Raw genomic sequence first — 15,517 nt, forward strand, 5'->3', positions numbered from 1 at the left:
AAAGTCACTCTCCCAGTGAGGCTAGTAGTTCAGGGGTGAGATGGGCGCGGGATGTCTGTTATCTGAAAACCTTTACCAGAACAGTTTTAAACTGCCCAACTTTAGTCGGAATGATACGGAGAAGCCTGAAAACACGGGCCCAGTTAGGGCCCCCACGCCTGTCACCATCCACCAGGTGCAGAAGGAACGTTATCACACCCCCAGGTTCCCGAGCACTCGCTCAGGACCGCCAGGCCCCGCCTACCTTTTCCCTGGGTTTGATGTATTTGTGCAGCACCTCGCACAGTTCCAGGTAGGTTCCGTACCACTCGAAAGCCTTCTTTCCCCGCTGCTGGAAGAACTTCTCCCAATAGTCCACGGAGCCAAACTCCTTGGAGCTCTTCGGTAAGAGGTTCATATTCTCACCGTCCGCCCTAGCTCTTCTCTCCTAGTCCCGGCGAGGTACCATCGGATGGGCTTCCACGCACGCTGGTCCCCGCACCCTCGGAGCAATTCTGTCCACGACTAACAATCACACTGATTTCTCCCCCGCTCAAAAGCCAAGGAGATGACGCTTACACGCCACCCCCACGCACGACACACTGAAGCAAACACACGGCCACCGGTCTCGCCGGCTCCCAGCCCCAGCCCACGTGCGGAACCCCTCACACTTGCCCACAGAGGGCTTCAGAGCCGGCAAGCATATCCGGGTGCGAGGCGTCGCGATTGGTCGACCACTCGACCCTCCCAGCGTCTCATTGGTCACCGCTTTCCACTTCTGGCACCTCATTGGCTGCGCTTTGCACGCCGCACGCCCGCGACAGCTTTGCAGTCGCCGAACGTTTATTTACGCCCCGCAGCCGGGGGCGGGGCCGCGGGCCGGAAGCCGGATAGAAGCAGAGTGCCGGCTTGGGCTGCGAGTTTCCCCGGAACACCGCGTAGGGGCAGCCTTCGGGATCCCGGCTTTTCCGCCGCCTCTGAGAGCGCGTGGGCTTCCGGGCTGTGTGTTCGCCTTCTCTCCTCGACGCCCTGTGGCCCCTTCTCATCTTTAAAGGCGGAGCCAACCTGGGAGGAGAGGAGGAAGCCTCGGAAAAGAAAACCCAGGAAATCAGAGGAGGAAGTGAGGGAAGGAAAGAGTAGAGTCCGACCTTAGCAAAAGAAAGGAGTCCCAGCCAGGTTACCTTCTGCATCTCCTGCCTCACACTGCCTTCGTTTCACCCCTTTACTTGTATAATTGAGGTTTAAATTGGAGAAAGTTGGCACTCGGCGGTACGTTTTCTGCACCATAATGCAGGATTCCACTACTAAGGTAATGACTAAGCCAATGAAAGTTCAGAAGCATACCAACTATGCATTCAGAGCTGCTCACTCACTCTCTACTCCCGCCCCTCCCCTGCCAGCACAGTATGCAAAATTTAACCCTCCTTTTGAGCATCAGCCTTCTTAGGTTGTCATTGTGGTGTCATCTATTAGTAGGTGCTGCCGTCTGCTTGGTATCTTTAATGAGCAATCTGTACTTTCAGATGCTCATGTTATCCTAATGACCTAAGTATGTTCCTGTGAAAGATACAGGTGCCAAATATGTGCATCGCTGGGCTTTCCACACCACTATAAATTGCTGGGGGACACATACAGACTGAGCACGTCAGATAGGCTTGGAAAGAGCATCTATAGGCCGGGCTATTCTGGATCTTACTAGCATAGGTGGCCAATGTACAGGCCGCCTTTAGGCAAACAGGCTTGAGCAAGGGAATGCAGAAAGGGCCTGGTGACCACCTGGCTGAATAAAGACCAGCCCATCAGGCAACCCACCCTGAAATAGCCATAGGCCATAACTGACTAGGGTTACTTACAACTAGGCAAGTTACCAAAAAAGGGAAAATTACCTATCATCATACCTCCTCACTTTCCCTCCTTGAAAGCAGCCCCCCTACCCACCGCCTCCTTGCAGACTGCCTCTCCATTGCTATCCTGCCACAGACGGCCCCCTGTGGTGTATTCCATAAACTTCTATCTCCTTTGGCTCAAGTGAATTCTTTCACCTGACAAGCCACTGGCTTCCACCTGAACATCGCCCCATATTTGGAGGCCAAGGGACACCACATTTAGACTCTGCAGACAAGGAGACTGTTAATTTGTTAAAGTGGACTTAAACGTTGGTTTAAGAGAGTAGTTCTCAAACTCTGACCTCCATCAGTATCACCTGGAAGACATGAAATCACAGATTGCTGAGCCCCAGCACCAGAGTTTCTGATTCATCAGGTCTACTGAGGTCTAAGGATTTGTGTTTCGATGATGTGGGTCCAGGACCACACTTGAGAACTACTGTTTTAAAATATAAGTAAGAGAAAAGTCAAAACAATTTAGTTCCCTTTCCACAACTTTAAAAGATTAGTCTAAAAGACCTCTACAGGCAACATCAAAGAAAATTATTTTCACGTAGCACTTGTTGAGTTCACATTTAAGCCTTGCAAGAAAAGTAATGGAAGGAGCCTCCCAGGTCGCCTCAGCTACTCCATCATGCAGGTTCCTAACTAGTGAGATATGGGCTCTTTCAGAAAGGACTTAATTGAGTATTGAGGACAACGATTTGCTTGAAGTGCTACACGACACCAAAGGAAAAACCAGACAAACGACAAACAAAAACCACAACCTCTGCCCTCTCCCCTGACCATTTATTCAATTCATCAAACACCAAAATTGCCTAATAGGAACCAATTCTGTGATAAAGCTAAGGATGTGGTGGTAAGCAAGGCAGTCACGGGGAAGACACGCATTAAACAATGACAAACACAATCTGCCGTGAGGGTTGTGCTGGATGCTGTGAAGGAGAAGTATAAGATTCTGTAACAGCAGATACCTTCCAGACCTCGGCTTCTCTGGAGGTGACCAGAGAGGCTTTCCTGAAGAAGGGACAGAAAGTCTCTATCATCTGACAGTTTGGGAAACACCACACACCCCAACTTGGCCCAGTAGTTTCTGCACCACAGAGGTAAGAACCAAGTATCTTCACCCTCTGAAGGTCTCTTCCCTCTGATTCTGTTGTCCTTCCTGTACTTGGCTTGCTGGTGGAAAAGGTGGTGAGCAGTGATTTCTGTCATAGCCCCAGCACAAGCCATAAGTAATGCCTGAAAAAATACAATTATTGTTTGCATATGTTGCAGACCAAGAGGATAAGTGACTTACCTGTCCTCCCCTCTGCCTGCTCCCTTCTTAGAGCCTGAGAAAGCAGGACATTACGCTAGCTAATTCGTGCTAGAGGTTTCCTAAGAGTGTATGAATGACTAATGCAGCAATACTATAGATACAACAGTAGACTTTGTCCTTTAAAATACTTACATCTGAAACATATTTCTCTCACCGTTTGTCTATAAAATATAATTACTAGCTATGTTATTATTAGTATAGTTAATTTAAGTGAAGTAGATATGAAAATGGCTTATGTTTTATTAGGATCTTCAGAGTGGTTACCGGTATGTGGTATGTTTTAAAATGCAAATTGATTGTAGGGTTGCCTAGCTGGCTAAGTTGGAAGAGTGAGAATTCTTGATTTGGGAGTTGTAAGTTTGAGCCCCACATGGGATATAGAAATTCGTCAAATAAATAAAAATATTTTAATACAAGAACTGTAGAAAAGTTACTCAGTATTGTGGGTGTTTTTCTAAAAGGATAAATCTAGACCTCTGAATATATAATTAAGTATATAATAGCTTGTAGTCTTATTTCATTAAAACATGAGGTTTTTGGCTTCATATTCAATTATTTGATTATTGCTCAAATAATTGAAAAATGAGGCATAGATAATTGAGAGCAGTCTGACAATGTGGGAGACAGAGGCTGGGATAGAACACGTGGTAGGCAGAAAAACATTCCCCCGAAAACATCCATGTCCTAATTCCCAGAAGTTGTGGATAAATTAGTCTACATGGAAGAGGGAATTAAATTTACTTGGCATCTGACATTACAATAGGGAGACTAGGGGCACCTGGGTGGCTCAGTCAGTTAAGCTTCCTACTCTTTATTTCAGCTCAGGTCATGATCTAGCAGTTTGTGGGTTCGAACTCTACATCAGGTTCCGTGCTGATGGTGCAGAGCTTGCTTGGGATTCTCTCTCTTTCCCTATCTGTGCTGCGTTCTCTCTCATTCTCTATATTTCACTCTCTCTCTCTCTCTCAAAATAAATAAATGAACATAAAAGAAAAGAAAATAGCATTATCAGTCGAGATTATCCAGGTGTCCCCAATGGAATCACAACAGTCCTTAAAAGTGGAGGAGGGGGACCATAGAAATGGTGGCATGAGAAGTATTGGTGCAGTACTGCTGGCTTTGAGGATGGGGGAGGGGGCTGTGAGCCAAGGAAAGGGCCTTCCAGCCTATGGAACCTGGGAAAGTCAAGGAAAGGTATTCTCCCTAGACGCCTCCAGAAGGAACTCAGCCCTGTAGACACCTTGATTTTGGGCCAGTAAGACCCCATTAGGCTTCTGACCTCTAGAACTGGGAGATAATCAATTTGCACTGTATAGGTTCCTAAAGTTTTGGTACCTTGGTACAATCACAAGAGGAAAGTAGTACAGAGCACAGCCATGGGAGGGCATGTGTGGTTCTGGAGAAGGTTACAGTGTGTGGATGCAGCAGAAGACAAAACTGGGAACTGAGGTGAACAGCAGGTTTTGAGAAGTCTTCTACTTTGAGCATTTAGATGAAAGCTGTCAGGCCATGAAGAAACCAATGGAGGATGGGGGCCATGACAGTTAGAAAGAACTAATACAAGAGACATTCTGGAAGAATTGAAGCATTTGATGTCTGACCCTGTAGAGTGGGTAGAAGACCTGAGGACCCACATTGGCTTCCGCATCGGCCTCTGGGTGACTGGGGAAATTCCCTGAACAAAGGAACAGGAAAGGGGCAAGGAGGTCATTTGTACAACCGTTGCTTGGGAGGAATTTAGAGGTTATCATGCTAGCCACGACTGGGTAGAAGCCATTATCCCTGCCCTGCATGCCTATCCCTGGACTCACACACCCTTCTCGAATTCTGGCAGAGGCGTCTAATTGGACTAAGTGGTCCAGGACATGAAAATGCTTCATGAGTAGGATAGAAAACTGTTCAAAGGGAATCTCTCCTTGGAGTCCAGGGAACGGCTCATATAATCCTGGAAACAATTTCACACTGGAAATTTTTGCAAATGAGTTTGTTTTCCACATTGGAGACATTGAGAATTGAATGGTCTCCTGTGTCTTTGAATAATGGAAGGCAGGTGTGCCATTCTACGATAATGTTGTACCATTTGATTAGCGGGCATCATGACTTTCTTAAAGGTATTGTTAACCAGAGAAGTAATCGTCAATGTGACATTAGATTTGTAAGATTGGGATATTCATAATAGGATGTTTTCGTTTGCATAGCATTTGGGATTTGTCGAGAATGTCCTCATCCAGTACTTGAAGTCATGAGATGAACACACACACACACCCATGATTGAGACAAAGCTCTAATTGATTAAAACAAAAGTCAAAAGTTATGTATGATGGAGTGAACTCAGCCATGACTGCCTCTGCGTATTATACTTGATTCCCAGGATCCTCCTTGTTCAGTAGTTTCTTCTGTCACTGTGGACACCTGCAGGTGCGAGTTTCCTGATATGCCTGGACTGCATATCTACGTTGATGGAGTAAGGGAAGAGACATAGCATATAATGCAAGTTTTTTGCTCTTGGGGCCAGTGGGGCAATAACATTATGAAAACTAGAGTGGGTGAGGGCATGGTATCAAGGATGATCGCCTGTGCCTGGAGCATGGGACCTCTTCCTGAGGAGGCTGACCAGGCCTCCTTTTGGTTCTCATCTTTGTTTTCTGCAGCCTGGATACTGGGAAAGATTACAAGAGTACACTATTACCATGTTTTCTCCATAATTCTCTTCTATTCTAAACTTGAGTGCCTTTGTAGAGGGACAAACCCAAAACCTTGGAAACCAAGTTGTTTTTTCCACACTCTAGCCCTCAGCACGTCTACCATGAGAATCTCATGCATCCCATTTTTATGGGATATTCTCTGTCCTCCTCCCATAACAAAATATTTTTCTGCCACCAAAGAAAAGGACATTAAAATAGCACTTAATGAATAAAAATCCCTTAAGCGTTCCACCCTAGATAATTTTTTAAGTAACATTCAGGTTGAGATCCTTGAAAGAATCCAGATCAAAATTCCCATCATTCCAACAAGGAGTCGTATGTAATCCTTCTGTGAAACTGAAACACTTTTCTTGCCATGAGGGTGCAAGAAAGGTCTTCTCCTAAGATGAATCTCAAATTATGCTGCCAGAACTCTTTACTGCCCCTCATCAGTCTCCTCTCTGAACAGCAGATCTTCATGCTGATTGTTGTGATACAAAGAAGGAAAGGAGATTTCCTCTGTCTGTGGCAATAACATTCAAACAGCATCTCTAGTGTTTGAAGACTCAACAGAGAAATGGCCTCAGGAAACCTGGTGTGAGTACTTCGGGATGTAAATGGCAAGAAAGGGCACCTAAGTGGCTTAATGTAAGGCCCTTTCCTTATGCTAAACTAACAGCAGAGAGGTAAGAATGGGGGATCTGGAATCAAACATCTAACCGTTTCTCTGTGTGTGAATTCAGTCAGACCTAGTGACTTCAGGTCCTTTGCCAAAGACCTCCACTGTTCCCACCCAAAACAGTCCATTTACTACTCAGGACCCTCCGTGGATTTCTAAGTATATATCTAATGGCATTTTTTTCCCATTGAATGACACCTCATATAACAAGATTTACCATTTAAACATGTGCAGTTCAGTGGTTTCTAGTATATTCACAATGCTTGCAACCATCACCGTTACCTAATTCCTAACATTTCCATCATCCTGAAAAGAAATCCCCTACCTATTAGCAGTTAGTCATGTTTTCCCCTCCTGGTCCCATCTCTCAACCACTAATCTACTTTCCGTCTTCATAGATTTGCTGTTCTGGAGATTTCATAAAAAAGGAGTGATAGAGAATGTGGTCTTTTGGGGCTGCCTTCTTTCAATTAACACAGTGTTTTCAAGGTTCATACATGTTGGGGATTGAACAATAGTTCATTCCCCTTCTTTAGAGAACAATAAATATTTCAATGATAGATAAAAAATATGTATTTATTCATGAAAAGATGACCATTTGGGTTGTTGACCCATTTGGGGATTGTGGTACTGCAATGAACACTTATGTACACATTTTTGCATGAATGTACATATTTTCAGTTACCTAGGATATATTCCTAGCAGTGGAATTGCTCAGTCATATGACCACTCTGTGTTTAACTTTTTGAGGAAAATGGTGATGATACAAACATGTAAGTCTGTTTAGGTCACTCTCCAGTTGCTTCCCAAAGTATTGAGAAAGAAATCGAGACTCCCTGCATGTGTTATAGAGATTTTTTATGATCCTGGCCCTGCCTGCATCTCCAATCACCCCTTCCACCACTCACCCATTTTACCAAATCCCAGATACACTGGCTTCCTCCCTCATCCTCAAATATGCCAGACTCCATGGAGCTGGGAAAAATGGATATCCACGTGAGAAAGACTGAAACTGGTCCCTGTCTTCACCATATACACAAATTAACTCTCAATACATTAAAGACCTAAGAGCAAGACCAGTATTATCTAACTGAAAGAAAACATGGGGAAATCTTCATGTCATCGGGTTTGTCAATAATTTCCTGGATATGACACCAAAACCACAGCAACTAAAGGAAATATACACAAGTGGATTTATTCAACCTTTGACACATCACAGGAAACCACAGCAGGGTAAAAAAACACCCTTTGAGTAGGACAAATATTTGCAAATTATGCATCTGACAAGGGTTACTATCAAGAATATATAAATCACTACAACATAACAACCACCAGTAAAACCCAATAAACATGGGCAAAGGACTAGAATAGACACATCCCCCAAGAAGATACACAAAAGGCCAAGAAGCATATGAGAAAATGCTCATCATCACAGATCACTAGAGTAATGCAGCTCAAAATTACAATGAAATATTACCATAGCCCATTAGGATGGCTGCTAACAAAAACCAAAATAACAACAAGCAATGAAACACTCAATGGGGAGCAGAGACTTGAGAGAAGAGTGAGCTCACTTCCTCCCTGAATCCCCCTGTCCTGAAGTTGTGTTTCAAGTTGAGAGTAGTCAGTCCCCATTCCGACTTGTTGCATTATCAGGTCTACGGTTTCTATGGCTGTCTGGGGCTCCCAAGGAGTCCTTTATTGAAAATTTCAGCTGCCCTTGCTCTACCCCAGAAAAGCAAGCTAATATTTTCCAGCTCTGTGTGTGTGTGTGTGTGTGTGTGTGTGTGAGAGAGAGACGTGGGGACTACAGACATCTGCATAGTTTGTGATTTAGGCATAGGTCTTGTCCACCAAAGCTGGATCTCATGCCAGGTCTCTTCAGACCCTTGCTCTGCTCCTGATGCCTGGAGCATGCATAAATAAACACCACTTCAGCAAACCTTGGTTAGTCAGTGTCCTGCTGGTCTAGGGAGGTAGGGCCTGGCCCCAACCACCCACCTAGCCTCCAGGTGGAAGGAGCCCAGCCCTGCTAAAAGTCATTTTTAGGCAGCACCTACAAATTGGCAATAGTCATTCAACTGGTGAATTGGACCTGCTGCTGATTGAGTCCCTCCCAGCTGTTTCTTATTGGAGGGTTCAGCAGCCAGTCAGTTGGCTAGAAGTATAGTATCCTCCAGCCCTGCCTAAAAGGCATAGGGCTTGTCCCCCAAGAACTTGCTTCCGTGCCCTGACCTCTCCAGATCCTTGCCATCTTCTAGATCCAAGGCAACCCTGAGCTGTTCTGCACAGTGTACACACAGTAACATTCTTTTAGGAAGACTTGGGAAGCTGGGGCCCTCCAGGTGTGAAGCTAACCCCCATTCAGCACTACATGCATAGACTTAAGGGTGGAGGGACCCTTTCCGGAAGTCTCTCCAAGGCGGCCACTGTAATGGGCAAAAGTAGATTTGCTTAGTCCCATGTCATTGAGATGGACCAGTCCCAGCAAATCATGTTCCACATCAGAGGATATTTTAAGTCTCTGATAGTCGTTTCAAGGAGTCACTGTCTTTAGGATTAGGCCATATTTGAATAACAAGGCAGCAGTTAGGAACTGGTTCCTAGGCAGTTTTCTCATCTGGGAACTTAAACATTCTTTTAATGTTTATTTATTTTTGAGAGAGACAGAAAGAGATAGAGTGTGAGTGGGGGAGGGGCAGAGAGAGAGGGAGACACAGAATCTGAAGCAGGCTCCAGGCTCTGAGCTGTCAGCACAGAGCCTGATGCTGGGTTCAAACCCACGAATGGTGAGATCATGACCTGAACCAAAGGCGCTCAACCCACTGAGCTACCCAGGCGCCCCCATATGGGAACTTTAGTAAGCCACCTGGAAGTCAAATGAATCAACCCATTGAGTGGTCATAATCTTGGTGGTTGTAGAGGTTCTGGATTCCAAAACCACCAGCCTATGAAAGTGGACTTTTCTTACCAAGGTGATGAGCCTAAGAAGAGCAATGACCAATTATAATGTCTACAAGCCTCATGGGCATTACACATAGTAATCTAGGTACTAGTAAATTGTTAAGAATGTTGGATTAAGTATCTAAAGTCAAATAGAGTAGATTTAAGGAAATAAAAAGAAATCACACATTGGTATATCAATAAACATGATATGATCAGGGGAGGGGCAGAGAGAGAGGGAGAGAGAGAGAATCTTAAGCAGGCTCTGCACCATTAGCATGGATCCTAACATGGGGCTTGATCCCACGACCTTGGGATCATAACCTGAGCCAAAATCAAGAGTGGATGCTCAAATGACTGAGCCACCCAGGTGCCCCTTAAACATGGTTATTTTGAATAGAAGCAATTAAGAAGCAATAGAAGACTTCATAATATTGAAATATATCTCCTTTTATCAACTATAGATCAAAGAAGCAGGGTTAGGTGTATTGGGCATCCTGTTACAAGGTTTGTTGTTGAACTTATAAAATATACACATTGTCATGAATAATAAGATATTTAACAAGAGTTTCAGAATTCTAGGAAGTCTGGGTGACTCAGGTGGTTGAGTATCTTGACACTTGATTTTTGCTCAGGTCAATACCTCACGGTTTGTGGGATTGAGCCCTACCATGGGCTCTAGCACTAACAATGCAGAGACTGCTTTGGATTCTCTGTCCTCCTTTCCCTCTGTAAGTCCCCTGCTTGTGCTCTGTCTCTCTAAAAATAAATAAACATTTTTTTTAAAAAAGTTTCAGAATTCTGACTGGATCTGGTAGGGAGAAAAAGATAAATGTTTCAAACTTTGTTGTTAAGATACAATTTACCAAACTGATGTGTGTTATAAATAGCGTAATAGCATAATGGAGAATAGAAATAGGGTCCTTTCAATCTGGAAAACAAAGCATTAAAACAATTATTTGTCCATTAGTGCTTCAGAAGTTCCTAGTTATATGTTCATAAGTTGGTGCTATGATCTTAAAATTATCAAAATCTGTGTTGAACATATTTAACAAAGTCTTTCCCATGAGTCTCTTTGAAGATGATGCATTTAAAATAATAATTACCTTTAAAAGACTTAAAAATAGCAATTGTTAGAGTTCTAATGAGCATTCATTATGCTGTAACTGACAAGGCAATTTGGTTATTTATGTGACACATAACATTTTAAGATAACTAAATTATGACTGAAAACATCATGCCAGGAGATTTCAGAATTTCAGAAATTTTATATAAATTTCTAGGACACTTATAAATATACAAATACATCACTAAGGCTTAGTATCACTTTTTTAATAACTCTAATTAGTGTAAGATCTTCCTTTTTATAAGGAGAGGGAACAAGTCTTTTGATAAGTTCCAAGAACTCTTTGAAAATTCTTGTTTACTTTTAGGTCAAAAAGACTTTATTTAGATAGTGATTTGGGGAAGTTTGTCAAAAATCAAAAGGTTTTAGACACTTGATAAAATAGGATTGTAGATCATTATGAAACAATATTTAACTATCTATTCGACCAAGTGAAAAAAAAAGATTTTGAAGGCAAATATAAAAGGCCACATGGTTGTAAGCAAAGTGGGTACTTCTCTAAGTACCCAGAAAATGCCCCATATGTGAATAATCAAAGACCTGATGAAGACATGACATAGAATCTTTGTTTTACAGGTAGATTACCTAACAGTAAATAAAAACTATTTACAATTACCAACTTGACAATAAACTGTAAAAAAATAAATAATAATAAAAATTAGGAAGAAAAACCCTATTTACAATTTCTTATTTAGAGCAGACCAATAACCCAAGAAAACTTGTCCTTTTAACAGAAAGAAAACCCATTTTTGATTAAGCACCAGGTACTTCTGGTATTAAAACTCATTCTGTAGCTTAAATAAACCCATTCCAATCTTAACTTGCCTACATATAAAAGTCCCTTCTCAATATTTTTTTAACCTTACACTTTTTGGTAATTACAGTATGAGATTCATTTGTCCATAGATTCATCCTGACACTGCTCTGTTAGTCTGAGATTAGAAGAACAGGCAGGGGCCACAGGACCCTCACAGTACTGGGGAAGGGGGTTGGTGCTCTAAATTGGGTAAGCAGAACAAAGAGGGACAACTTCTGAGTGGATGGCAAAGCCCTAAATCTCTGGGAAGCCATCACAGAATCCCCAGCCTTGAGGCAGTTTCAGGAAGTGGAGGAGGTTCTAAATACAGATTCCAGCTTGGCTGCAAACCTGAAAAGACAAGGCAACAAAGTATGAGCCTATCACAGAGTGATTACAATTTGGCCTTGGACGTTTTCACCCCGTGTGTACAGAACAGAAAGGATGGTTTTTATTAGATTGCCCTTTTCAGCTGCCTTCACAGACTCTTTTGTTGATCAGCTTACTGTGATTTCAGGGCAGTGGCTTTCAAGCATGTTGGATTGTTCCACAGTAAGAAATACTGTGTATTTGATGGCCCAGCACACACATACCTGTGTGTGTGGAAGATGCGTGTGTGTGTGTATGTGTATGACCATATAAATAACTGAAATAAAAGTTTAAACTGCTTCTGGCAGATGAACAAAAACCTACTTGCTCAGATGGCCAAGTCTTTTACTCAAAAACCTTTTTTATTGCATGCTGTGAAGATCCTTTAAAATCTTGCAGTCATTTTGTTTTTAAAAGCGTATGCTTACCAGTCAGAGAATGTATTCCACTGTGTGTGGGAGGGCTCTGAAATCCTCTTGTTTAAGGGTGCCCCTTCATGGGGACTCCTCTAAGTTAGAGCTTTCCCAGCTTGGCCTTCACCTGCAAGCACGTGACAACGTGGTAGAGGTCAGAATAAGCAGGTTTATAAGTTTGATCAAGTTAACTTCTTTAGCAAAACCTACAGTCCTCAAGGGCATCAGGAAATTCCTTAGTAATACTTTGCAAGTCAGCCTTAGTGCAAGGGTTACAAAACCAGGGAGTTCCTAAATCTCCTTCATCGGGTTTTACCTTAAAGGGTGCTTGAATGACTGGGGGTTTGGGGGAACTTCAGGGTCATTGTCATAGTTTCAGATTCAGCCAAGCTGGGGTATAGATGGGAAAACAGGGAGAAGAGGGTGGAGAAGAGGGAGTAGGGAGCTCTTGGTGGATAGCCTCTGAGAAAGGTCAGAGGTGGCCTAGAGAGCCTGTCGTTCTGCTCTTGTAAGCAAGCTGTAACTGAACCAACGTGCACTGCCTCCCTGCTGAGTCTCAGAAACCGCACCAAGGTTGAGTTGTCCCACAAAGAACACTTCCATTTGCAGCAAATAAAGAGATCAAGGGGAATGGCTTCCAAGCTGTGACTCCCAGAGCAAGGGTGGAAGAGTTCCTTTTCTTTAGACTTAGGGTGAATATTCAGATAGGGAACCCTGTCATCTGATGCAGAGGTGGACACAGGGTCCCCCTTGTGCCTTAAGGGAACAGGCCTGTATCCATTGTATGTTATATGAATGAGGCTTGTGCTCCTGCCTGGGCCAAGATTTTAGTATTATAATGAGGTACAGGTAGTCATCTGTCATTCCAGTCATTCCGTGGTCCATCTGCGTAGGCGTGAGTCAGGGCTTACACTCACACTGGTCTGGGTGGTCTGGGCCTGCTGGAAGTCCTGTCAGGGCAGTCGCTATGCCCTCAGTGTGGGTTCACTTTCCATTTGCCTAAGTTAAGAGCTAAGCTGGAAAGAAGAGCTTAAGGAAAAATGTAGGACAAAGGTCTGTGAGTGCAAGCAGGTGGGCAGTAAAGCTCAGGTCTTGGAGTCTAGCTGGTGACAAAGAGTTTCAAGTCCTTTGATTGCTTGGAGGCCTGAAAATACCAGTGAAAGTATGCTTCCCATTTGTTTTGCTTGGTTTTGTGTCCCTGTTCTTATTATGCATGCAAATAAGTAAATTTTAGAATTTCAAAGGATCCCCAAAGTGGCCATTGTCATTTTAAGTTACTCTTAGTAATACAGGTCCATAGTGACAAAAACTCACTGGGAGAAGAACCCTAAGAGTTACACATAAAACTACCTGGAGTCCCAGATGTGGGCTGCCCTTTAGGTGGCTTTTTTTGTAATTGAAAGTTCCAGAGAGTCCTCACCAGATAAGGTCACACATGAGAGTGTTAATCCCCTATAGAAACTGTCAAGACAGAGAAGTGTCAGTCTTTTATGAGAAGCTCTACAGGTTAGAGTCTGGCCAGGGAGGTGTTAATCCCCTGGGAGAAACGCTGTGGAACAGGCTACAGGCACAGCAGTGTCAGCCCTCTATCAATTCTGACATCAAAAAGACTCCCAAAGAAAGGGGAGAACCAAGCCAAGGAGGAAGACTCAGAGCCTAATGGAGTGTCCACAGGAACCGGAGCCACGGACATGGACACGGAGCACAAAGTGCACAGGCAGCTACCATGCCTGCATCCAGCAGTGACACCAAACTGACGCAGTGGGTAGCTTCGGATGCCGATCCTGCTGACATGAGAAAAGTCCACCGAGAACAGAGGCAGAGCTACAGTAGAACAAAAGCGTTTACTTGGGGTCTAGAGTTGCAACTGAGAGAACAGATCTGGACAGTAACCCAAATTGTAGCCTCCCCTGGGGAGCAAAAGTCAAGGACCTTCAAAGACAAACAAAATGTATGTGTTCTTTACAGAGAATTCTGATGTGTGGTGACAGCAGGAAACCAATCTTGGCTGAGTATAACTGCTTCCTAAGGCTGTCGCTAAGCAAAGACCTTACTGTCCCGAGTCGCAAGTGTTTGGGCTGAGTCCTTGGAACATTTGCAGATGGGCACAGATCTAGCTCATTGTTTCATATGACGAAGACCAGGATAGGGCCCTTTGCATCATGGCCTTAGGTTCACATTTTAAAACCACCTGACATACAAGCAACACCAGTTTGCTTTACCTTTCCCAGCAGCACCAAGGCTCACAGGGGTCTCCTACTGGAGGATAAGCCTTTCTAATCCAGCTCTGGCAAGGCGGTGCTGATTGCTTTTGGGGGAGTATAGGCATTGCCTAGCTCAGGGCTTGGAATCAGGCAGATGCCTTGTAACCCCAATAGCCCTTTTCTGAGACCAAGTGTCTTAGGATGCAAGTCCTGCTCCAGGTCTCTGACTACCCTGAAACTACAGGGGCTGCCCATGTACAGTGCACATAGTGAAAACTGGGCATGGGCTGCCACGGCCATCCAGGAATATGGAGCTCAGGCTGGTCCCCAAATACCTGCCTGACTCAAGGATGGATAATCCCACTCCCAGAATAATTCAGTTTAAACTGGACTTCTATGGGGCGCCTGGGTGGCTCGGTCAGTTAAGCATCCAACTTCGGCTCAGGTCATGATCTCATGGCTCATGAGTTTGAGGCCCAGGTCAGGTTCTGTGCTGATAGCTAGCTCAGCGCCTGGAGCCTATCTTCAGATTCTGTGTCTCCCTCTCTCTGACCCTCCCCTGCTCATGCTGTCACTATCTCTCTCTCTCAAAAATAAAGAATAAAAAAAAACATTAAAAATTAAAAAAAAAAAAACTGGACTTCTAGGAGCCCTTGTTCCTAAAGAACACAGAGCCCCAATCAGGTAGCCAGAGCAAATTGTGACTGCAAGTCTACCATTGAGGCTGAAGCATCAGAAAGTGTTTTGGGGGTGGGTCTTTCCAGAGTGAGGTCCTTTCTGAACCTCACAGGCCAGGATATCCTCCGACAGTCCAAGGCTTGTTGCAAAGAGATCAATGCTCATGCACAAGCCATGCTGGTAAGACATCTGACACCCAGTGGCAGCTTGGGGAGAGGCTAGTCCCAGTAGCAGGCTACTGAAAGAAGGTGGCACCTGCCTCATTCCAAGCACTAATCTATGGAAATGCACAAAGTCCTGGGGTGCCTGGCTGGCTCAGTCAGTAGAACATGAGACTCTTGATCTCGGGGTCTTGAATTTGAGTCTGCCCCATTCCAAACCACAGACCACAGTCCCCCAAAGGCAGAGCTGGAGGAAACTGGATGCCTTGTCAGTGTCA

General features: G+C 44.1%; 1 protein-coding gene across 1 annotated transcript in view; it reads right to left on the minus strand.

The window, feature by feature from the left end:
• VAMP4 (vesicle associated membrane protein 4) overlaps positions 1 to 686 on the minus strand; it is a 45,078-nt gene extending 44,392 nt beyond the window's left edge. The window contains exon 1 of the mRNA XM_029935035.1: positions 245 to 686. The gene's annotated coding sequence lies outside the window, so the exon portion shown is untranslated. The remainder of the gene's footprint in view (positions 1 to 244) is intronic.
• Positions 687 to 15,517: the final 14,831 nt, after the last annotated feature.

This window comes from Suricata suricatta, chromosome 3 (genome assembly GCF_006229205.1).
Source record: "Suricata suricatta isolate VVHF042 chromosome 3, meerkat_22Aug2017_6uvM2_HiC, whole genome shotgun sequence".
In the NCBI taxonomy this organism is placed as follows: domain Eukaryota; kingdom Metazoa; phylum Chordata; class Mammalia; order Carnivora; family Herpestidae; genus Suricata; species Suricata suricatta.